The sequence below is a fragment of the Pristiophorus japonicus genome, chromosome 7 (genome assembly GCF_044704955.1).
Source record: "Pristiophorus japonicus isolate sPriJap1 chromosome 7, sPriJap1.hap1, whole genome shotgun sequence".
Classification (NCBI taxonomy): Eukaryota; Metazoa; Chordata; class Chondrichthyes; family Pristiophoridae; genus Pristiophorus; species Pristiophorus japonicus.
This window is the reverse complement of record NC_091983.1, coordinates 97,906,592-97,931,028: the sequence shown is the minus strand read 5'-3', so window position 1 is coordinate 97,931,028 and position 24,437 is coordinate 97,906,592. Positions and strand designations below refer to the sequence as shown.

Below are 24,437 nucleotides of genomic sequence, written 5' to 3'. Positions count from 1 at the left end.
TGCCAGGGTATCTTGCATTGACTGACATGCAATACTTGTCACACACGAGCTGCACATTAATGGAGTGGAAACCTTTTCTATTCCTGTACAGCTTGGCATCCTCCACAGGTGCTAGCAAGGCGATGTGGGTACAATCAATGCAGCCCTGTACCTTTGGGAAGCCAGCAATCCTGGAGAAGCCCACAGCCCTTTCACCCATTGCTGGTGCGGTCATTGGGAACTTGATGAAGTCATTTCTCCGTGCATACAGTGCAGCCGTGACCTGGTGACTGGAGATATGTATTGCGTGTTGAGAGATGGCGCACACATCTCCAGTTGTAGCTTGAAATGATCCCGAGGCATAGAAGGAAAGTGCAGTTGTAACCTTCACTTCAACAGACAAGGCAGTCCACCTGCTGCTTCTCGGCTGTAAATCTGGTCTCACCAACTCACAGATCTCACGGACAACCTCTCTGCAGAAACACAGCCTTCTGACACAATCTGCCTTACTCAGGTCCAGGTACAAACGCCTGACTCGAAATTGCCGAGGTGGGCAAGACCTCCTGCCCAGCAGCCTACGGGCTCTGATTGTTTCTGATGCAATGAGCTCTAATCAATTCTCTCCTACGTAGCACTGTGATGCATAACCATTGCAAAATCCGTGGCATTGATATTGCTGCACCCATCGTTAAAGTAAAAATTAAACTTTCAAGGTGAAAGAAGGTGAAAAATGGCAGCACTCTCAGCTCTTCTCCCTCTCCAAACAAGGTAAGACACCCAAAGGTCTTTTGTTCTCTTCCCCCTCCCCCCATCAGTCATGTGACTTCTCTCTCCCTCCTCGTCACCACCCACTAACCGCACCCCCCCTCCCCCCCATGCCTCCCCAGCCTGCCAAGTTCAGCCTTCTCCCTCCCTCCCCCCCCTTAAAATGCCACGTTCAACACCCACCACCCCCAGGCCCCCCCTCCCCCCCCAGCCTGCTGCGTTGAGCATTCTCCCTTCCCAGCCTGCCGAGTTCAGCCTTCTCCCTCTCTTTTCCCCCCCCCCTTAAAATGCCACGTTCAGCACTCACAGCCCCCAGCCTGCCGCGTTGAGTCTTCTCCCTCCCCCCCCCCCCCCCCCACGTTCAGATGCCGCGTTCTCCCTCCCCTATCCCAGGCCGAAGGGACCCCTACACGGCCAGCCGCTGCCGAGATTCGTTGAAGATAGAATTTACTTCAGTTCTTAATTTAATGATTTACTTCAGTTCTTTATTTTTTATTGAATGCTTATTACCTTTTATGCTTTGTTTGGTGCTTGGTGCTTTAAATGTAGTTACTTGCGCCGATTCCTGAACTCAAGGTAAGGTCTTTCTGTGCGGACAGAAGTGGCAACATACGCTGGCCTAAGTTAGTTTGGAGCAACTATTTGCTGGCCAAACTTGCTTAAATGGCCAAAACAGGCGTAAGTGGCTGGGAACGCACCCTTTTGGAAAAAAAAAACTAAACTTAAAAAAAAAAACCTAACTCACTTACACTGACGTAAATTAAATGGCCAGAATTGCAACTAAAAAGATACTCCAGAAAAATCAAGTTGCTCCAAAAAAAACGGAGCAACTCCTGGGGAAATTTAGGCCCTTGGACTTGTGACTGGTAACCCTAATTAGCTTGGTATGCAGACATCGTCGGCATAAGAAAGATTCTGAAACGTATGCTAAAATTGTTTCAACGTTGGTTATTTAAGAATATTATCCTGTTATTTTTTTCTGCCTTTGTGCACTATTTCTCCTGAATTGGGTTGCCAACACTGAATGGACCTAGTCCACAGGATATTCGGTGCAGTCTACAAATGTTACTGCACTTACTTCACGACTTGATATCGGCCTCAAACTCAGAACATTACAGATTTTTCATACAAGCCTATTATTCTAAATAAAGCAGTTTAGTGCCGTGCATTCATCAGTGCTGGGGTTATACCACAGGGGTAACTGCCAAATAAGTTACTACCCAATGTTGATGAATGCACGACACTAAACTGCTTTACTTAGAATTGCGTAGAATTTTACAGCACAGAAACAGGGCATTTGGCCCAACTGAACTATGCTTGTGCTTATCCACCCCACGAGCTTCCTCCCACCTTACCTCATCTAACCCTTTCTGCATATCCTTCCATTCCTTTTTCCCTCATGTATTTATCTTGCGTTCCCTTAAATACATCTATGCTATTCGTCTCAACTACTCCATGTGTTAGCGAGTTCCACATTCTAACCACTCTGAGTAGAGAAGTTTCTCCTGAATTCCTTCTTGGATTTATTAGTGCTTATCTTATATCTATGGCCCTAGTTTTGGTCTCCCCCATAAGTGGATACATCTTTATTTAGAATTATTTGTAACAGGAACAATGCTCACGAGATCTAATCTCCTTTACTCGACCCTAGACATCTCTAAAATCCCGATTTTGCAAACATCAAAAAAAGTAAACCATCTACCTCTCTGGACTGGGACCCCAGCAATTTCTATCATCAGGAAACATGAAGGCAGCAGCAAACACTGAAGTTTCTCATCTTAATCAAGCAATAAACTAGAACTGTACACTGCATAAAGTAGGAAATACACCACACAGCTCCTGCACATTAATAAAAATTGGAGATGAGCACATTTTTTAAAAACCCTATAAATTTCAAAACTCTGTTCACTCATAGAACTATCAAAACACATGAATGGGAGTAGTTATCGAACTTCGGTTGTTTAGAAGAGACGAGGAGAGTTTCTCTATTAAAATACAGCAAGCAATGCAGGTTGCTGCAGTCACAGTGAATTTCATCATGGCTGGTCCCGCTTTACTGCTGTAACTTAACAGAAGCAGACTTGAGGGCTGCTAGGGTGGGGCCAGCGGTCAACTATGAGTTAGAGAAATTGTCCAACCCAGCTCCGTGGAGGTAGCTAGGATGGTACAGCGCAGGAGTTGACAGATCGTCAGGCCGTCAAAGGCACACAGGTGCAATGTGGAATATGGAAGTGCTTTTCTCCTCTGTTGGCAGCAGCAGCACCCGGGAGATTCCCAGGCAACACAGAAGGGTTGGCAACTCTACTCCTGAAAGCATATTTTTAAGGATACCAGTGGAGCCTTGTTGATCTTATGTAGATTGAAAGGGAAGCTTAGCTCTATCTAAGTGAGGAATTTAGTAATTAAAACTGTTTATTGCTTATAATGCAGTTTTATAGATGGTTGTAGATCTTGTGGAAATCCTCTTGCTCCTTGTTTGAAATCTAAAAATACATTTTCATTTTAAAGTGAATTCAAATTCTTCTTTTTTTTCCCCTATCCCTTCAATTTTCTGAATAGCCATTCTGAATAGTTCCCTGAAGGGTAAGCAGACTGCAGGCTCTGAGTAGCTCTTGTAGCTCTGAGCAAGGTGTCCAATGTAGTTCAGGATTGTCCCTTATGCTCTGGGCAATTGTGTTTCTTCAGCATTCCTGAGGTATGGTACTGCAACATTCAGATATCAATTTATAAAGGTAGAGGCATGAAGTAAGCATTTAAATAATGATGTGAATGGTTCACTTGCATCCATGAGCAAGGTGATGTGATTAATGAGGATTGTCATTTCATTTGAAATGTATAGGTTTATAATCTACCCCTGCCCTTTCCCGGTTGTTTTGATTCATGATTATGTTCATAGCTGCCATTTTGGATTATTTCACATGTCCAGCCCTAATGTGGAATGATAATTTACCAAACATCTCAGCACTCCTTGCCTGCCAGCTATTTCCAGTATATTAAAATGTTTTTTAACATTGGCTTATTATTTCTGCATTTAGCCATGCAACAGGTTTTATAAAAATGGCTGACATTTACACTTCACTTCTAAATTATGTGACTTGGAATGTAAATGCCACATGATCTTCAGTCTGGCTTTGTCTGACATAGACTGGCAGATGTATTTGTTTATGCATTGATGGTCCTAACGCATTAACTAGCTGTGAATCGTATTAATGGAGCCGAGCAACGAGGGATATTGGGAATATGAGATAGATGCCCTCTATTCCAAGCATGAATTGTTAACCTCTTGTAGGGAACATTGCGAATCAAGCAATTCTTGAAGGACTGAAGAAAAGAACAAATATGTTTGTAATGGTATACCAGTCATTCCAATTTCCCTACCTACCAAATTAAATTTTCTCCTAGATACATCTTTCTGATGGGTAGCCTTAGTTGCCACCATGAGGGTTGGCTAGTAACCACAAAAAAAAATTGTTGTGGCCTGGATATGTTTTCTGTTGGATTTGTTAATTCACCCAGTTCAGATACTATTCAAATCGATGATATATCAATAAGATGCCATTTGGCACACCTGGCTACTGTTTCAGCAGATGTCTGTTGCTTTGAAAGGGATTGTTGTACCAGACTTGATTATATAGCATGACCAATTGGAATAGTCTCTGTTAGGGGGTTGCTACCACAGATTGTCTTTCAGTTTGCTAGTGAATATATCCAGCCTTCACCTGGTCTCAAAACAAGCAGAATTACATAGAATGTACAGCACAGAAATAGAGCAGTCAGCCCAACTGGTCCATGCTGGTGTTTATACTCTACACGAGCCTCCTCCCACCCCTCTTCATCTAACCCTATCAGCATAATCTATTCCTTTCTCCCTCAAGTGTTTATCTAGCTTACCCTTAAATGCATCTATGCCTTTATGAACAAAGCTGTGTTGTTCAATTCCATCTTGGTTTTAAAAAAAAAGTTGTCCGTAATTAAAGTTCCTCTAATTATTCAAATACAGATCAAGCAAAATAAGTTTGAATAGTTCCTTAAAAGCTATATTCCAGAGAAGATACTGCCCCTTCTGGCATAAGCACTTGTTTTCTCAGAATGCGAGTTGAGGGGGCCGAAAAAGCGGCGGCCACAGGTTGATGCGGACTAGTTGCCATGGAGGGGCTGCCATATTGTATATTGCACTCCTTTAGTTTCGGAGCAGTGTAGGGGATCACCCCGCCAGTTTTCCCGCTACATCGTGCAAGCGCGACCCCTTACCGACCGGCGGTGTCCCCCTTTCTGAAATTGCCCTGTGGGAAATTGCCCCACGGGAGTGGTGCCGCCGCCGGTCAGTGCCACTGACAGCCTGTTCTGTCGGTGCCACTGACAGCCTGTTCTGTCAGTGCCCTTTTGTGGCTGGGTGGCACTTCCGGCGACTCCATTTTATTTTTTATTGTCAGCTGACTGCCAGGGTGGGCTGACAATTATGCCCAAGGGTTTGGCCGGGCCTCCAACAGGCAGCCTGGCACCCCCCCTCTAGGGTGCCAGGCCATTGGCCCAGCCGAAACGCTCCTTGGTGGTCCGGTGTTTGCCACTAAAGTGGCTGCACAGTTCGCAGTGGCCCTCCCCTTTAACTGAAGGGGAGGAACGTTGAGCCGCGCCAGCGCGATGATGTCATTCTCTAATAAATTGGTTAACTCTTGGTAAGACAAATAATGATGTGACAATTGCAGAGCTTGGTAAGCGCATCCACTATATACTGGGGCAAAGATGTCTGAAGAAAATGGGAATTCTTCTTTAGCATTATTGGACCAGTGATAAAATGTTGCTGTCCTGCGACCTCCATTTCCTGTACTCGGTCCCTACCCGAAACCATGAAGTCTTGTATACCTGATTAATGTGGCTTCTTCCATGTATCACGTCACCATCTAAACCCACAGAAGAATGTGGCTAGAGTCGCGATGTATTTTTGAGGGTAGGGCTTTGGAAAAACTTTTAATTCAGTGTTGTCAAATTCCAGCTTATTTTTAGTACTTTTCAAATAGTCTTCTGTAGTTGAATGAATAACTATGTCTAAAAGATTGCCACCATTTAAAGGCTGCCAGGTGGTGTGAAAATCCAGAAAAACCTGATCTAAAATAACAGGTGTATGAAATGCCATGTGAATTACAAGACATGTTTTTTATGGGTGTTTTCTTTCCGTCATATGCACCTGCAGGTTCATTACTGATATCAAATCGACACTTGTCGTTCACAAATAATATCTGAAAATGAAGGCTACTTTTAGCCCTTTCTAAATATCTATTACCAATATGAATTAATAAAAGATTCCAAACAAAGCAAATGATTTTTCTTGATGACAAAATTCACATTACACAACATACTAAAATTGTATTAAAAAAATACTTCATCAAGAGTAAGCATGGAATGGGAAATAATGCTTCCACAAAAGCAAAATACTGCAGATGCTGGAAATCTGAAATAAAAACAGAAAATGCTGGAAATACTCAGCAGCTCAGGCAGCATCTGTGGAGAGAGAAACCGAGCTAACATTTCAGGTCGATGACCTTTTGTTCAATGACCTGAAATGTTAACTCTGTTCCTCTCTCCAATAATGCTTCCAGTTAGGATGCTAAATGATGGGAGTAGAATGATTGGAGCTCTCCCAATCTCCCATTATAACTTTGGCCAAATGTAAAATATAGCAGTATGCTGATGTCCCCAGCTCCATATCATTTGTAAGCATTGTAAAAAGTAGTCGCCTCAGCATGTGGCATCTCGCTAGTGACCTCGTGCTTTGTCAAAGCAGCTACATTCACAACCACCCTTTGCTTTAGCCAATTTCCAGTTCACCTCAGAATTCTGCTTCCTATTCTATGTCTTTCTACCTTCTGGGCTAATTGTTTACATGGCACAATATCACAATTGCTGAAATCTGAATATATTGTATCGACAGAATTTCTGCTGTGAACAAGATCTATAATTTCCTCAAAGAACTCTAGTAAATTTGTTGGGCAAGAGCTTGCTTAACTTCATGCTGACTCTCTCTTTTATTATAACTACCTATCTGGCTGTTTCATAATCCCCTTTTTTTAGAATGCCTTCTAATACTGATGTTAGACTTTACTTTCCTTTTTAAAGGTGGGTGTTATGTTAGCTACTTTCCACTGCTTCTGGTTCTGATGATTCCCTGAAGAAGATGACCAGGATATGACCAATTTCACTAGCCAGTTCTGTAAGTACTTCTTATGAAGACTGTCCAGGCCTGGTTCCTTGTGCAACTTCCTCAGTCCATCAGTGATTATTTCATATTTCTATTTTAAAGAAAAGTAAAGGGGAATCTGGGCCTATTAAAGACTTATGCAGGCGAGACTGACTAAGGGATAATAAGGACATGACAGGCTTGTTAAATGAGTACTTCGTATCCATCTTCACAGCAGAGGAAGAGGACAAAATACAAGGGAACCTAAAAATACATCAATGGACGGAACTCAGTGGATTTAATATCAGTTTTATTTAATGGCAATGGAGAAAATAATGTGACTTAAGATGGGCAAATCTCCAGAATATTTGACGAAATAGATGAGGAAATTGCAGGTGCATTAGTTATAATATTTCAACAGTACCTATGATTAAGGAATTGTGCCTTTGGATTGGAAAATTGCAAATGTCACTCCATTATTTTATTTAAGCAGGGAGGGAGGGAGAAACCAGGTAACTACAGGCATGCCAGTTTAACATCAATTGTGGGGAAGTTACAGGAATCTTTCATCAGAGATGGTGACTGAGCACTTGGACAGGTATCAGCTGATGAGAGATTTGTGAAGGATAGGCTATGTTTGACTAATCTAGGGCAGTTGGAGCAGCGCGAGTCCGGGGTTGGTGAGGCCTATAAAAGGCCCAGCGGGAGAGTGAGGCGGCGGCAGTTGGAGCAGCGCGAGTCCGGGGTTGGTGAGGCCTATAAAAGGCCCAGCGGGAGAGTGAGGCGGCAGCAGTTGGAGCAACGTGAGTCCGGGGTTGGTGAGGCCTATAAAAGGCCCAGCTGGAGAGTGAGGCGGCGGGAGTTGGAGCAGCGCGAGTCTGGGGTTGGTGAGGCCTATAAAAGGCCCAGCAGGAGAGTGAGGCGGCGGCAGTTGGAGCAGCGCGAGACCGGGGTTGGTGAGGCCTATAAAAGGCCCAGCACGAGAGTGAGGCGGCGGCAGTTGGAGCAGCGCGAGTCCGGGGTTGGAGGCCTATAAAAGACCCAGCGGGAGAGTGAGGTGGCGGCAGTTGGAGCAGCGCGAGTCCGGGGTTGGAGGCTATAAAAGGCCCAGCGGGCGAGTGAGGCGTGCTTGTGCAGCTACAGGGAGAAGGCAAAAAAGAAGTAAAAAGAAACAGAAAGGTGACGTCACAGCCAAATGGGTAAGTGACTGGTTGGTGATTGGTGAGTAGTTTTTCTTTCTTCTCTTTAACAGTGAGTAAACTTTAACATTATTGTTGCCTATCTAAAGGATAAGTCATGGCAGAAGAGCTCGGTTGTGTGTTATGCTCCTCCTGTACTATGTCGGAACTCGGGGACGACTCCAGTGTCCCTGACGACTACATGTGCGGGAAGTGTATCCACCTCCAGCTCCTGACGGTCCGCGTTGCGGAGTTGGAGCTGAGGGTGGATTCACTCTGGAGCATTCACGATGCTGAGAATGACGTGAGTAGCACGTGTAGCGAGTTGGTCATACAACAGGAAAAGGGTCCACAGCCAGATAGGGAATGGAAGACCAGCAGGAAGAGCAGTGCAAAGGAGGTAGTGCAAGGGTCCCCTGTGGTCATCCCCCTGCAAAACAGATACACTGCTTTGAGTACTGTTGAGGGAGATGACTCATCAGGGGAGGGCAGCAGCAGCCAAGTTCATGGCACCGTGGCTGGCTCTGTTGCACAGGAGGGCAGAAAAAAGAGTGCGGGAGCGATAGTGATGGGGGATTCAATTGTTAGGGGAATAGATAGGCGTTTCTGCGTCCGCAACCGAGACTCCAGGATAGTATGTTGCCTCCCTGGTGCAAAGGTCAAGGATGTCTCGGAGCAGGTGCAGGGCATTCTAAGAAGGGAGGGAGAACAGCCAATTGTAGTGGTGCACATTGGTACCAACGACATAGGTTTAAAAAAAGGGATAAGGTCCTACGAAACGAATTTAAGGAGCTAGGAGCTAAATTAAAAAGTAGGACCTCAAAAGTAGTAATCTTGGGATTGCTACCAGTACCACGTGCTAGTCAGAGTAGGAATCGCAGGATAGCGCAGATGAATACGTGGCTTGAGCAGTGGTGCAGCAGGGAGGGATTCAAATTCCTGGGGCATTGGAACCGGTTCTGGGGAAGGTGGGACCAGTACAAACCGGACGGTCTGCACCTGGGCAGGACTGGAACCAATGTCCTCGGGGGAGTGTTTGCTAGTGCTGTTGGGGAGGAGTTAAACTAATATGGCAGGGGAATGGGAATCAATGGAGGGAGACAGAGGGAAACAAAAAGGAGACAAAAGCAAAAAACAGAAAGGAGATGAGAAAAAGTGGAGGACAGAGAAACGCAAGACAAAGAACAAAAAGGGCCACTGTACAACAAAATTCTAAAAGGACAAAGGGTGTTAAAAAAACAAGCCTGAAGGCTTTGTGTCTTAATGCAAGTAGTATCCGTAATAAGGTGGATGAATTAACTGTGCAAATAGATTTCAACAAATATGATGTGATTGGGATTACGGAGACGTGGCTCCAGGATGATCAGGGCTGGGAACTCAACATCCAGGGGTATTCAACATTCAGGAAGGATAGAATAAAAGGAAAAGGAGATGGGGTAGCATTGCTGGTTAAAGAGGAGATTAATACAATAGTTAGGAATGACATTAGCTTGAATGATGTGGAATCTATATGGGTAGAGCTGCAGAACACCAAAGGGCAAAAAACGTTAGTGGGAGTTGTGCACAGACCTCCAAACAGTAGTAGTGATGTTGGGGAGTGCATCAAACAAGAAATTATGGGTGCATGCAATAATGGGTGACTTTAATATGCACATAAATTGGGCTAGCCAAACTGGAAGCAATACGGTGGAGGAGGATTTCCTGGAGTGCATAAGGGTAGACCAATATGTCGAGGAACCAACTAGCGGAGAGGCCATCTTAGACTGGGTGTTGTGTAATGAGAGAGGATTAATTAACAATCTCGTTGTGCGAGGCCCCTTGGGGAAGAGTGACCATAATATGGTGGAATTCTGCATTAAGATGGAGAATGAAACAGTTAATTCAGAGACTATGGTCCAGAACTTAAAGAAGGATAACTTTGAAGGTATGAGGCGTGAATTGGCGAGGATTGATTGGCGAATGATACTTTAGGGGTTGACTGTGGATGGGCAATGGCAGACATTTAGAGACCGCATGGATGAACTACAACAATTGTACATTCCTGTCTGGCATAAAAATAAAAAAGCGAAGGTGGGTCAACCGTGGCTATCAAGGGAAATCGGGGATAGTATTAAAGCCAAGGAAGTGGCATACAAAGAGGCCAGAAATAGCAGCGAACCCAGAGACTGGGAGAAATTTAGAACTCAGCAGAGGAGGACAAAGGGTTTGATTAGGGCAGGGAAAATGGAGTACGAGAAAAAGCTTGCAGGGAACATTAAGACGGATTGCAAAAGTTTCTATAGATATGTAAAGAGAAAAAGGTTAGTAAAGACAAATGTAGGTCCCCTGCAGTCAGAATCAGGGGAAGTCATAACGGGGAACAAAGAAATGGCAGACCAATTGAACAAGTACTTTGGTTCGGTATTCACGAAGGAGGACACGAACAACATTCCGGATATAAGGGTCAGAGGGTCTAGTAAGGAGGAGGAACTGAGGGAAATCCTTATTAGTCGGGAAATTGTGTTGAGGAAATTGATGGGATTGAAGGCCGATAAATCTCCAGGGCCTGATGGACTGCATCCCAGAGTACTTAAGGAGGTGGCCTTGGAAATAGCGGATGCATTGACAGTCATTTTCCAACATTCCATTGACCCTGGATCAGTTCTTATCGAGTGGAGGGTAGCCAATGTAACTCCACTTTTTAAAAAAGGAGGGAGAGAGAAAACAGGGAATTATAGACCGGTCAGCCTGACATCGGTAGTGGGTAAGATGATGGAATCAATTATTAAGGATGTCATAGCAGCGCATTTGGAAAGAGGTGACATGATAGGTCCAAGTCAGCATGGATTTGTGAAAGAGAAATCATGCTTGACAAATCTTCTGGAATTTTTTGAGGATGTTTCCAGTAGAGTGGACAAGGGAGAACCATTTGATGTGGTATATTTGGACTTTCAGAAGGCTTTCGACAAGGTTCCACACAAGAGATTAATGTGCAAAGTTAAAACACATGGGATTGGGGGTAGTGTGCTGACATGGATTGAGAACTGGTTGTCAGACAGGAAGCAAAGAGTAGGAGTAACTAGGTACTTTTCAGAATGGCAGGCGGTGAGTAGTGGGGTACCGCAAGGTTCTGTGCTGGGGCCCCAGCTGTTTACATTGTACATTAATGATTTAGACGAGGGGATTAAATTTAGTATCTCCAAATTTGCGGATGACACTAAGTTGGGTGGCAGCGTGAGCTGCGAGGAGGATGCTATTAGGCTGCAGAGCGACTTGGATAGGTTAGGTGAGTGGGCAAATGAATGGCAGATGAAGTATAATGTGGATAAATGTGAGGTTGTCCACTTTGGTGGTAAAAACAGAGAGACAGACTATTATCTGAATGGTGACAGATTAGGAAAAGGGAAGGTGCAACGAGACCTGGGTGTCATGGTACATAAGTCATTGAAGGTTGGCATGCAGGTACAGCAGGCGGTTAAGAAAGCAAATGGCATGTTGTCCTTCATAGCGAGGGGATTTGAGTACAGGGGCAGGGAGGTGTTGCTACAGTTGTACAGGGCCTTGGTGAGGCCACACCTGGCGTATTGTGTACAGTTTTGGTCTCCTAACCTGAGGAAGGACATTCTTGTTATTGAGGGAGTGCAGCGAAGGTTCACCAGACTGATTCCCGGGATGGCGGGACTGACCTATCAAGAAAGACTAAATCAACTGGGCTTGTATTCACTGGAATTCAGGAGAATGAGAGGGGACCTTATAGAAATGTTTAAAATTCTGATGGGTTTGTACAGGTTCGATGCAGGAAGAAGGTTCACAATGTTGGGAAGTCCAGAACCAGGGGTCACAGTCTAAGGATAAGGGGTAAGCCATTTAGGATTGAGATGAGGAGAAACTTCTTCACCCAGAGAGTGGTGAACCTGTGGAATTCTCTACCACAGAAAGTTGTTGAGGCCAATTCACTAAATATATTCAAAAAGGAGTTAGATGTAGTCCTTACTACTAGGGGGATCAAGGGGTATGGCAAGAAAGCAGGAATGGGGTAATGAAGTTGCATGTTCAGCCATGAACTCATTGAATGGCGGTGCAGGCTAGAAGGGCCAAATGGCCTACTCCTGCACCTATTTTCTATGTTTCTATGAATTTTTTTGAGGAGGTCACTCGCATCGTGGACAGGGGAGTGTCTATGGATGCTGTCTATATGGACTTCCAAAAGGCATTGGTAAGTCAAGAGATTATTCGCATAGAATTAGAGGTAATCTTGTGACATGGGTTGGTGTTTGATTGGGAGGTAGGAGATAGCATCGGGATAAAGGGTTTATTTTCTGATTGATGAGATGCAACAAATGGTATTCCCCAGGGAACTGCACTGGGCCCTTTGCTTTTCACCATATATTAATGACTTGGGTGAAAAAGTAGAGAGTTGTATTTCCAAGTTTACTGCTGACACCTAAGTTCGGAGGCACAGTAGGTAGTGTGGATGAGAGCAGGAAGTTACAAAGGGACATAGACAGACTAAGCGAGTGGGCAAAACGATGGCAGATGGCGTTCAATGTGGATGAAGTGCGAGGTCATCCACTTGATCTGAGAAAGATAACTTGCAATATTTTTTTAATAGTGAGAGACTATGAGCTGTTGAGGAGCAAAGGAATGTATTTGTCCATGTACACAAATCACAAAAAAAAAATTGGGTCCAGGTCCAAAAATAATGAAAAAGGCTAATGGAATGTTGGCCTTTATCTCGAGGTAGTTGAATACAAAAGTGAGGAAATTGTGCTTCAGTTGCACAGAGCCTTGGTCAGATTACATCTGACTACATTCAATTTTGGGTACCGAACCTTAGGAAAGATATATTGGCCTTGGAACAGAGACCCGATCTGCGCTGTACATCAGTTCAACTCTCAGCTTTCTCGTTTCTAGAGAAAAGAACCCCAGCCTGTTCAATCTTTCCTGATAGGTATAACCTCTCAGTTCTGGTATCGTCCTTTTAAATCTTTTTTGCACTTTTTCCAATGCCTCTGCATCCTTTTTATGAATAATTTCATGTTTATGTCTGGGTTGTTATATCAGAGTGTACAGTTACATGGGCACAAATGGGCATATTCCATATAACTGCTGGCAATATTAAAGTGAAGAGGATACAAATAAGTACAGGATTTAAGTGTTTTTATGTTAAATTTGGGATTGTTTTTCCTTCCAGTCTCGTCCTTTTGACCATCTTCTATTGAAGGTTATGACTAATGCAGGGTTTCGGGCAGCAGTGATCCTCTGATCGCTTGGCATTCTAAAGTGCTTTGTGTTTAGGCAGTGAGTAAGTATCATCAGTTTGAATGTGGGAATTGTCGAAGTTAAGCCAGACACTAATTTTTATTCAGCTTGCATGCATTCACCCTTCCAACGTGGGTTGCTGGATAGTGATCAGGAGGAGGGAATGCTGGCTATTTTTTTCCTGCTATCCCAGGGACATTGAGATCAGCTGTGCCCTTACAGCTAGAAACATAGAAACATAGAAAATAGGTGCAGGAGTAGGCCATTCGGCCCTTCGAGCCTGCACCACCGACTGATCATTATTTCAGTACCCCTGTCCTGCTTTCTCTCCATACTCCTTGATCCCCTTAGCCGTCTAACTCCCTCTTGACTATATCCAATGAACTGGCATCAACAAATGTCTGCGGCAGGGAATTCCACAGATTAACAACTCTGAGTGAAGAAGTTTCTCCTCATCTCAGTCCTAAATGGCCTACCCCTTAGCCTAAGACTATGTCCCTGGTTCTGGACTTCCCCAACATCGGGAACATTCTACCCGCATCTAACTTGTCCCGTCCTGTCAGAATCTTGTATGTTTCTATGAGATCCCCTCTCATCCTTCTAAACTCCAATGTATAAAGGCCCAGTTGATCCAGTCTCTCCTCATATGTCAGTCCAGCCAAGCCGGGAATCAGTCTGGTGAAACTTCGCTGCAATCCCTCAATAGCAAGAACGCCTTCCTCAGATTAGGAGACCAAAACTGAACACAATATTCCAAGTGAGGCCTCACCAAGGCCCCCTGTACAACTGCAGTAAGACCTCCCTGCTCCTATACTCAAATCCCCTAGCTATGAAGGCCAACATACCATTTGCCGCCTTCACCACCTGCTGTACCTGTATGCTAACTTTCAATACATTGGCTAAAACTGACTAATTTAGCATGGACCTTCCTGGTCCCTGCAATTATATCATTCAAAGAAAAATGTATTTATGCCAATAGTATTTCTGCCATTGCAATTAGAATTTTAATGAATATTTTGTCGTGTGAATCCTGTTAAATCTTTTGGTATTGTCTTTGCAAAATAATTTATTCCCTGCTCCTATCTAAGAAGATGTTGACCAAATTGCAAAAGCGAATTATGGGAATAAGGGAAGACTTTGATGCAGGAAATGTAGAACTTACTCACCCAGTCTCGTGCTATGGGATGGGGTGTCGGTTTAGCGTCATCACCTCTGTCTTCAGATCTCTAATACCTTACCATCCCCCAGTACGTCGATTTGAAGAAACTTCTTCACCCAAAGAGTGGTGAACCTGTGGAATTCTCTACCACAGAAAGTTGTTGAGGCCAATTCATTAAATATATTCAAAAAGGAGTTAGATGTAGTCCTTACTACTAGGGGAATCAAGGGGTATGGCGAGAAAGCAGGAATGGGGTACTGAAGTTGCATGTTCAGCCATGAACTCATTGAATGGCGGTACAGGCTCGAAGGGCCGAATGGCCTACTCCTGCACCTATTTTCTATGTTTCTATGTCCTTGTTTGCAAAAACTTCCATGGCCTTGTTCTGCTTCTACAGCCTCTTCCAGCCATATACCCCAGGCTGCACATCATTTCTTTTCCCGTCTGTCATTCCGCTCCCACTTCATGTTTGGTAACAAAGCCTTGTGTCATTTTGCCACTACTGCCGTTACCACTTTTTGTTTTAAAAAGTCTCAATTTTTTAAAACACCTCAGTTGACCAAGAAAAGTAACATATTTATTATTTTGTCTCTTGGATTGAGATTGAACCAGGTGATATAGGTAATTAGTGGTTTGATTTGAAATTTCTTGGAATACCGTTTTAATCTGTTTATTTTAATTGTGGACTGAAGAATTTCATACGAATTTATTTGTTACATCGCGCAATTTCAACCCATCCAGGCTTTATAAGTGCATTAACAATGCAGAGTGAGTTTTATGCTTTGAGTCAAGATTGTTGCTTTTTATTTGAATTGTCACAGTGCTGTTTCAGTCCACACTTCCCAGTTCACAGCTTATGAAGAGCTAAGACAACAACTTGCATTTATATAAGCGCTATTAACGTAAAAATACATACCAAGCTGTTTCACAGAGGCATAACAAAAAAAAAAGATAGTGGATTGAAGTTGCTTAAGGAAGCCAAGTTTTGAAAATACCCTGTACTGAGGCCTGGAATATGACCATACATTAATGATCCTCCCTGATTGCGAGAAAACTCCAAATGTCATAGTTGGTTAAATATTCTATTTTGTACCATAATAATTATGTTTTCAATTTACATTAATATTTTTCAATGACCTCCTTATGTTTTGTTTAAAACAAACTCCCAACTGTTCCCTGATCGCTTTAAATATCCCATATTCATCTGTCAGTTTTTTGTTTGACTAGCGGGAGGCATTCACCTACCTGTCTCCATGCCCTGGTAGCTCTGCTCCGTGGAGCGTGAATCCCAGCATTCCCATAAATTCAGGTATATGCTACTGGAGTTACTGTATCAGAGATCAAAACAACTACTGTTGTGTAACTAATGCCAAAGAGCTTTTTTGGCTTTTGTTCCGTTTCAGTATCATGCAAGCGTTATGGGATGTGACATACAAATCACTGGTAATGGATTTTTAAAAGTTCTTCCTGTTTCTTATCCCCAAAAAGATAGTTACAGAATTTTGTTTTGAGCGGTGCACTGTATGTAGTGAAGTTATTCTAACGTAAGACGATAAACTTGAATCATTGTTATATTGCTTTCATTAATAGTGGTTTGCTGTTGAATTATGAGAACAGTAGCCATGAAGAACAACTTGATCATGACATTTCTGTGGTGCAGTGCAGAATAACAACTTAATAACACAAATTGTTTTGACCTTCATGGTATAGCTGTGCTGTGTTATGCTTAGTCGGAACAATTATACTATGTTCTCAAATCCGATTTGGAGCTTGCACCATGCAAGCAGGGAATCTAGAACGAGGGGACATAGTTTCAGAATAAGTGGTTGCCCATTTATGACAGAAATGAGGAGGAATTTCTTCTCGGAGGGTCGTGAATCTTTGGAATTCTCTACCCCAGGGAGCTGTAGAGGCTGGGTCATTGAATATATTTACGGTGGAGACAGGCATATTTTTGAATGTTAAGGGAGTCGAGGTTTATGGGGAGCGGGTGGGAAAGTGGAGTTGAGTCCAGGATCAGATCAGCCACGGTCTTAATGAATGGCGGAGTAGGCTCGAGGGGCCAAATGGCCTACTCCTGCTCCATTTTCTTATGTTCTTATGTAAACTCCAAGCTTAGATGCAAGGTAGTTGAATAACGGGCTGAACATGCTAGATGCTATTGTCATCTTTGAAACTTGCATATCTGGAAAAATAATGCTACATATAGGTCACATTGTGTGTGCATGTAAGATTAGATTTATATAGATTTGAGAGAGTGGGAGCTTTAGAAATAGATGTGTTGTCAGGTAGCAATTTACTTCGGCAGGTTCAAGGTTCTGCCTTGGCAAGTGGATAGAAGCTGAACCAGCAAGGGAATGTGGACACGAGTGGTAGTGAGATGGCTTTGGGGTATGTTATAGGGGTTTGATGTTTAAACCATTTTGGGGAAATAAAAAATGATTAATGGAAAGAAAAATGGTGCAAAACACTCCTGCAGCGATGTCCAGGGGCTGAGATGATTGACCACCAACAACCACAACCATCTTCCTTTGTGCCAGCTATGACTTTAACCACTGGAGAATTTTACCTTTGATTCCTATTGACTTCAGTTTTACTACAGCCTCTTGGTGCCACACTCGGTCGAATGTTGCCTTGATGTTAAAGGCAGTCACTCTCACCCCACCTCTGGAATTCAGGTCTTGTGTCCATGTTTGGATCAAGCCTGTAATGAGGTCTTGAGCTGAGTGGTCCTGGCGGAACCCAAACTGAGGATCAATGAGCAGGTTATTGGATTAAGTGCTGGTTGAGAGCATAGTTGATGACTCCTGCTATCACTTTGCTGATGATTGGGTGTTGGCTGATGGGGCAGTAATTGGCCAGGTTGGATTTAATTAAAATATGCCCGGATGTTGGGAAAAAAAGATGACCGGCCATACTGTTATAAATATTGTATAAGAACATAGGAATGTACAGATCCTATCCTATGATTACTCTTGTATCCTTCTACAGTATCACGTTTCACCACTTATCTAATTGGTTCTTGAGTTTTTGATGTAATGCTACATATCAGTGAAAGAAGTGGGTCTTTGCTCAGTGTTTTTTCAACATTTCATTGCCCCATCTATTTTCATTTCGAAATAGAGCACTAATTTCCTTCCATTTTAACTTGATTTAATTTGTACTGCATTAATAAGCAGAACATGAATATATTATTAATTCACTCTAATAAATTTTCATTGTGGTTAATATTAAAAACTTCAGTGCTTAATGTTTTCTGTGTTTTAAAGAACTTTGTGCTCATTCAGACAAGGGATGTCATTGCTCGGAAATAAGAATATTCCATTCAGTGTCAGCACTCTGTACTCCGACAGCACAGTTTAGCTGCAGACTAAATCACCCTCTGCTCTGACACAACAATGTATCAAACCCAACCTCATAAAATCACTCCCTTTGCCGACGAGTCTTTTCCATTTCTCACACCCGCCATCTTTTGATCTGAGTAAGATTGCTAGTTCAGCACCAACTAGTGTCAGATTTGGGCAGTTTTTTTGTACTGTAGATTTGAGCGTTCTAAACTGAGTGGAGGCTCCACAGCCTTACTTTCACTTAGAACTGCAGCAGTCGACAGAGAGAGATCTTTATTTCCTAGTTTGGATTGGATCAAAGCCCCCACCCTATAGTGCTTCAACAGTGTACTAACCTACAATACCACAGTGTTTCATTTATAAACTTTGTTGCAAATTCCAAAGTTGCATGTCTTCCCAGCAAACTCTACTCACTGTGCATTTAATTCAGTTCGCAACTAGTGAGATTTTTTTGATTGTCAGTAATACATTTGGTAACTTATATTAAAAAAATTGCGCAACTCTGCATGCAACATATAACAAGCATAAGAAAGCAAGTTTGTAGTTCATAAGAATAGTTCAGATATTTTTTTTAATGTATTCCATTTGGCAAATTTGCATTAAGATGAATGTGTAATGTTCAGTTGCATAGTCTGATCACTAAAAGATTTGCAAGACCAAAAACAAATTGAATTAACTTTATCTGCAGTTTTTGGCTTATTTTTCCTGGCACATCCCTCACTCCTTGAAGACCATCAATCAAGACGTCCAACCCTAGTTTAATGTGTAGAAGGACATGCCAGGAGTAGCACCAGGCATATCTTAGAATGAGGTATCAACCCAAGGAAGCTAGCACCAGGCCTACCTGCATGCTAAAGACCAAACTCAGCCGGCTATGGACAGAGCTAACCGGTCGATCCCACAATCAACGGATCAGAGCAAAGCTCTGCAGCCCTACCACATCCAGCCGAGAATGGTGATGAACAACCAGGCATCTAATGTGAGGAAGATGATCGTCCCGTCCTTGACTGTAGTGGAGCTCAGCATGTGAATGCAAGAGATGAGGCTGATGTGTTTTCACACGTCTTCAGCTAAAAGTGCCGAGTGGATGCTCCTATTTGGCCTCTTCCTGAGGTTACCACTATCGTAGTTACACAATATCCAGTTTGGTTCACGCCACATAGCATTGAGAAACAACTTAAGTGCTTTGGACACAGCAAAGGCTCTGGGCCCTGGCAACATTCTGGCTTTAATGTTGAACACCTGTGCATCAGAGCTAGCTGCTGCCCTAACCAACTTGTTCCAGTACAGCTATGACACTGGCATTTATCCAATAATGTGGAAGATTACCCAGATATATTAAATCACAAAAAACAGGTTAAATCTAAGCGGACAGTTACCATCCTATCAGCCCCCTCCCAAACATCAGTAAAATGATAGAAGGAGTCATCAATATTACCATTAAAGCAGGGGTACAATGTTCTCATAGCCACGAGTCCCCAGTTCTGTTTTTACAGGAATATTTTGTGAACCTGCAGGACCTGGTGTGTTTGGAATTGACTTCAGTGGTGTTTAGCACATCTGCTCCAGGTTCTGTTGCCACTGTCCCAGAAATTTGTGGGCTCCTTTTATGTCTGGGCCAATTTGCTTAAGTAAAAACAATTCAGGCTTTTATAGTTTGACCAGCAATGATATTTGTTGATGTTCCTGATATATACTGCCATGCAATTTCTGAAAATTTATATTTCATTCCACTGACTTTTATGTTTAATACTCACCTTTACTGTTTTTGGTATGTGTAGATTATGGCACAGAATTCTAGATGAATGCTGGCAATTGAATGAATGAAAAACAGAGGTTTAGGTTATAATTTAAAACTTTTTTACCAATCCTATCCCAGACCTTGTTTACCCCAAGTTATCTCTACTCTGAACTCAACATGGCAAGCGAGCCCCAGGTGGGCAGAGGAAACGTTTCAAGCATACCCTTAAAGCCTCCTTGATAAAATGCAACATCCCCACTGACACCTGGGAGTCCCTGGCCAAAAACTGCCCTAAGTGGAGGAAGTGCATCCGGGAGGGTGCTGAGCACCTCTAGTCTCATCGCCGAGAGCATGCAGAAAGCAAGCACAGGCAGCAGAAGGAGCGTGCGGCAAACCAGACTCTCCAACCACCCTTTCCTTCAATCACTGTCTGTCCCATCTGTGACAGAGACTGTAATTCCTGTTCCTATTCAGTTATCTTAAGAACTCACTTTTAGAGTGGAAACAAGTCTTCCTTGATTTTGAGGGATTGCCTATGATGATGAAGATAGACCAAAGCTTTTGAAGCCACTGAGGCTTATTCTTTGAGGGTAACCATGCATTCGGCCAACAACAGCAAAAGTCTCCGATCAGATTTTTAAATGTATTTATTGTTTTCGGCCTGATGTGGGCAATTAGCATTTTTTAAGCACGTGCATCATGCAGTGCACCCTGCCCTACTGAGGTACTCACCTCTGGGAGCCAGTGCTCGTTGGCATTACTTGCTGCTGCAACTAAAGTGTGCATGGTTTGGACACACAAAATGTGATCTGATACTTTTTCTTAGCCTTAACCCTTTCACCATCCCAAAAATGTATCTTTTCAACAGATTGCTTTCTGTACAGCATAAATCAATATCCATGTTTGCAGTGGATGTGGTGTATTTGGACTTTCAAAAGGCTTTTGACAAGGTCCCACACAAGAGATTGGTATGCAAAATTAAAGCACGTGGTATTGGGGGTAATGTACTATCGTGGATAGAGAACTGGTTGGCAGACAGGAAGCAAAGAGTCGGAATAAACGGGTCCTTTTCGGAATGGCAGGCAGTGACTAGTGGGGTGCTGCAGGGCTCAGTGATGGGACCCCAGGTATTTACAATATACATCAATGATTTGGATGAAGGAATTGAGTGTAATATCTGCAAGTTTGCAGATGACATTAAGTTGGATGGTGATGTGAGCTGTGAGGAGGACGCCAAGAGGCTGCAGGGTGACTTGGACAGGTTAGGTGAGTGGGCAAATGCATGGCAGATGCAGTATAATGTGGATAAATGTGAGGTTATCTACTTTGGGGGCAAAAACATGAAGGCAGAATATTATCTGAATGGCTGAAGATTCGGAAAAGGGGAGGTGCAACGAGCCCTGGGTGTCATGGTACATCGTCATTGAAAGTTGGCATGCAGGTACAGCAGGCGGTGAAGAAGGCAAATGGTATGTTGGCCTTCATAGCGAGAGGATTTGAGTATAGGAGCAGGGAGGTCTTACTGCAGTTATACAGGGCCTTGGTGAGGCCTCATTTGAACTATTGTGTTCAGTTTTGGTCTCCTAAACTGAGGAAGACGTTCTTGCTATTGAGGGAGTGCAGCGAAGGTTCACCAGACTGATTCCCGGGATAGCAGGACTGACCTATGAGGAGAGACTGGATCGACTGCACCTGTATTCAATTGAGTTTAGAAGGATGAGAGGGGATCTCATAGAAACATATAAGATTCTGACGGGACTGGACAGGTTGGATGCAGGAAGAATGTTCCCGATGTTGAGGAAGTCCAGAACCAGGGGACACAGTCTAAGGATAGGGGGTAAGCTATTTAGGACTGAGATGAGGAGAAACTTCTTCACTCAGAGTTGTTAACCTGTGGAATTCCCTACCACAGAGAGTTGTTGATGCCAGTTCATTGAATGTATTCAAGAGGGAGTTAGATATGGCCCTTACGGCTAAAGGGATCAAGGGGAATGGAGAGAAAGCAGGAAAGGGTACTGAGGTGAATGATCAGCCATGACCTTATTGAATGGTGGTGTAGGCTCGAAGGGCCGAATGGCCTACTCCTGCCCCTATTTTCTATGTTTTTATGTTTCTTAGCTTTATTTTTAAGCTTGAACAGTAACATTGCATACCTGCATGATTCTTTGAATAAACTCGGTGAAACTCAAGAACACTGCCAAATTGCAGGAGTTGATATTCATCAACCGGAGGAAGCAACCATCAAAGATAATGTGCCAGATTTTGCTGTAGAAATAACGGTGAGGCTAACAGCGTCCGCCATTATTAAAGAGTAAATCGGACAGCAACTTCCCGCAACTGCACATGCGCAGTTAAACAGGGAAATCAGGAAGTTGCTGTACCAGTTGCCCTGCTTATTATTAGGAGCTGCATTATAATGGTATCTCGCCGAGGGGCTCGGCATTGAAATATATGGAAGGTCATGAAGTTGATGTACTTACCTGATATATAAACACTAAACTTGTCAGAAAAGTTTAGGGCTTATCCATTCCTTTTTCAATTATTGTTGGAGATTTAAATAACATTTTTATTTTTACTTTTTCTTTCTGTCTCTTTTATCTCTCTCAATTCCATCTTTCTTTCCTTCCCTTTATTTAGCTTTCTGTACCTGATTTAACATTGAATTAAATATTTTAACTGGCACTTCCTAGTTTAGTCTCGGCACTGCTCACTAGTGATTCTTCAATCTGATTGGTTAAGGAGACACACCATTACTTGCCCTGTTAACACAGGCCACAGATCCCCTGTAGAGGGCACCGTGCTGTTTTGGCTCTCCAATTTACAGAAAGTTCCAGTGCAAAATCCCACAGAAAGTCTCTGGGTAAGTACAAGTGTCATCATCATAGGCAGTCCCTCGGAATCGACGAAGACTTGCTTCCACTCTTAACATGAGTTCTTGGGTGGCTGTACAGTCCAATACGAGAACCACAGTCTCTGTCACACATGGGACAGATAGTCATCGAGGGAAGGGGTGGGTGGGACTGGTTTGCTGCACGCTCTTTCCACTGCCTGCGCTTGATTTCTGCATGCTCTCGGCAACGAGACTCGAGGTGCTCGGCGCCCTCCCGAATGCGCTTCCTCCACTTAGGGTGGTCTTTGGCCAGGGTCTCCCAGGTGTCGGTGGGGATGTTGCACTTTATCAGGGAGGCTTTGAGGGTGTCCTTGTAATGTTTCCGCTGTCCACCTTTGGCTCGTTTGCAGTGAAGGAGTTCCGAGTAGAGCGCTTGCTTTGGGAGTCTCATGTCTGGCATGCGAACTATGTGACCTGCCCAGCGAAGCTGATCGAGTGTGGTCAGTGCTTCGATGCTGGGAATGTTGGCCTGGTCGAGGACGCTAATGTTAGTGCGTCTGTACTCCCAGGGAATTTGTAGGATCTTGCGGAGGCATTGTTGGTGGTATTTCTCCAGCAACTTGAGGTGTCTACTGTACATGGTCCGTGTCTCTGAGCCATACAGGAGGGCAGGTATTTACTGTAATGAACCACTGAGAGCAAAATCCAGCCCAATAATCAAAAGAGCCTTGCATACCAATGTGTTTGTGAAAGCATTGAAGGAAGTTCAGATTTAAACTGTATATTAATGCATTAAGCTTGACCTCTGTGGCCCATCCTTTACTGTACATGAATCAATTTTTCCCACATTTGCCATGCAGTGTTTTTTACTAACAACTAACGTCATGCCCACTAACAACTGGGGTGAATATGCCCGAACTCATTTTATTTGGGGCTGTTACAATTACCGGAAAGTGCCAATTTTCCTCTTATCAGCTTACTTCAGATTCTAGTGGTGAGAGAAAAATCTTATACCTCACTGTCACCCTGTATGTTTGGGGAGACCAAACACAGATTGGGTGATCGCTTTGCTGAACACTTCCGTTCAGCCTGCAAGTGTGACCCTGAGCTTCCGGTCGCTTGTCATTTTAATTTGCCATCCCATTCCCACTCTGGCCTCTCTGTCCTCGACCTCCTGCACTGTTCCAATGAAGCTCAATGGAAGCTTGAGGAACAGCACCTCTTCTTTCGATTAGGCACTTTACAGCCTTCTGGACTCAACATGGAGCTCAACAATTTAAGATCATAGCCATTGCTCCCATTTCTTTGGACAGCAGGTGCTTGTAATGATTCTGCTGCTCCCATTTGCAGCTCCTCTAGACCCATCTATTGTTTCTTGTCCCATTATCGCCCCATTTGCCTTGCACCTTCATCCCTTTTTGTCATTTTATCGCAGACCTACCCTTTTGTTCTTTCCTCCTCTCCCCCCCCCCCCCACCCCCATCCTTTCATGCACCCACACTTGCTTAAAACCTGTTGCATCTCTAACTTCTTCCAATTTTGATGAAAGGTCATTGACCTGAAACGTTAACTGTTTCTCTCTTCATGGATGCTGCCTGACCTGCTGAGTATTTCCAGCATTTTCTGTTTTTATTGTACATTTAAAAACTGGACTTGCCTACCATTACTGATTTACATAAGTATAAATAATAAGAATATAAGAAATAGGAGCAGGAGTAGACCATACGGTCCTCGAGCCTGCTCCGCCATTCAATACGATCATGGCTGATCCAATCGTGAACTCAGGTCCACCTTCCTGCCCGCTCCCCATAACTCCTTATTCCCTTATCGTTTAAGAAACTGTCCATCTCTGTCTTTAATTTATTCAGTGTCCCAGCTTCCACAGCTCTCCGAGTAGCGAATTCCACAGATTTACAACCCTCTGAGAGAAGAAATTTCTCCTCGTCTCTGTTTTAAATAGGCGGCCCCTTATTCTAAGATCATGCCCTCTAGTTCGAGTTTTCCCTATCAGTGGAAATATTC

General features: G+C 43.5%; 1 protein-coding gene across 1 annotated transcript in view; it reads left to right on the top strand.

Annotated features, from left to right (window-relative positions):
* Positions 1-24,437, top strand: part of pinx1 (PIN2 (TERF1) interacting telomerase inhibitor 1) — a 142,319-nt gene that overhangs the window by 116,680 nt on the left and 1,202 nt on the right. The window lies entirely within an intron of this gene.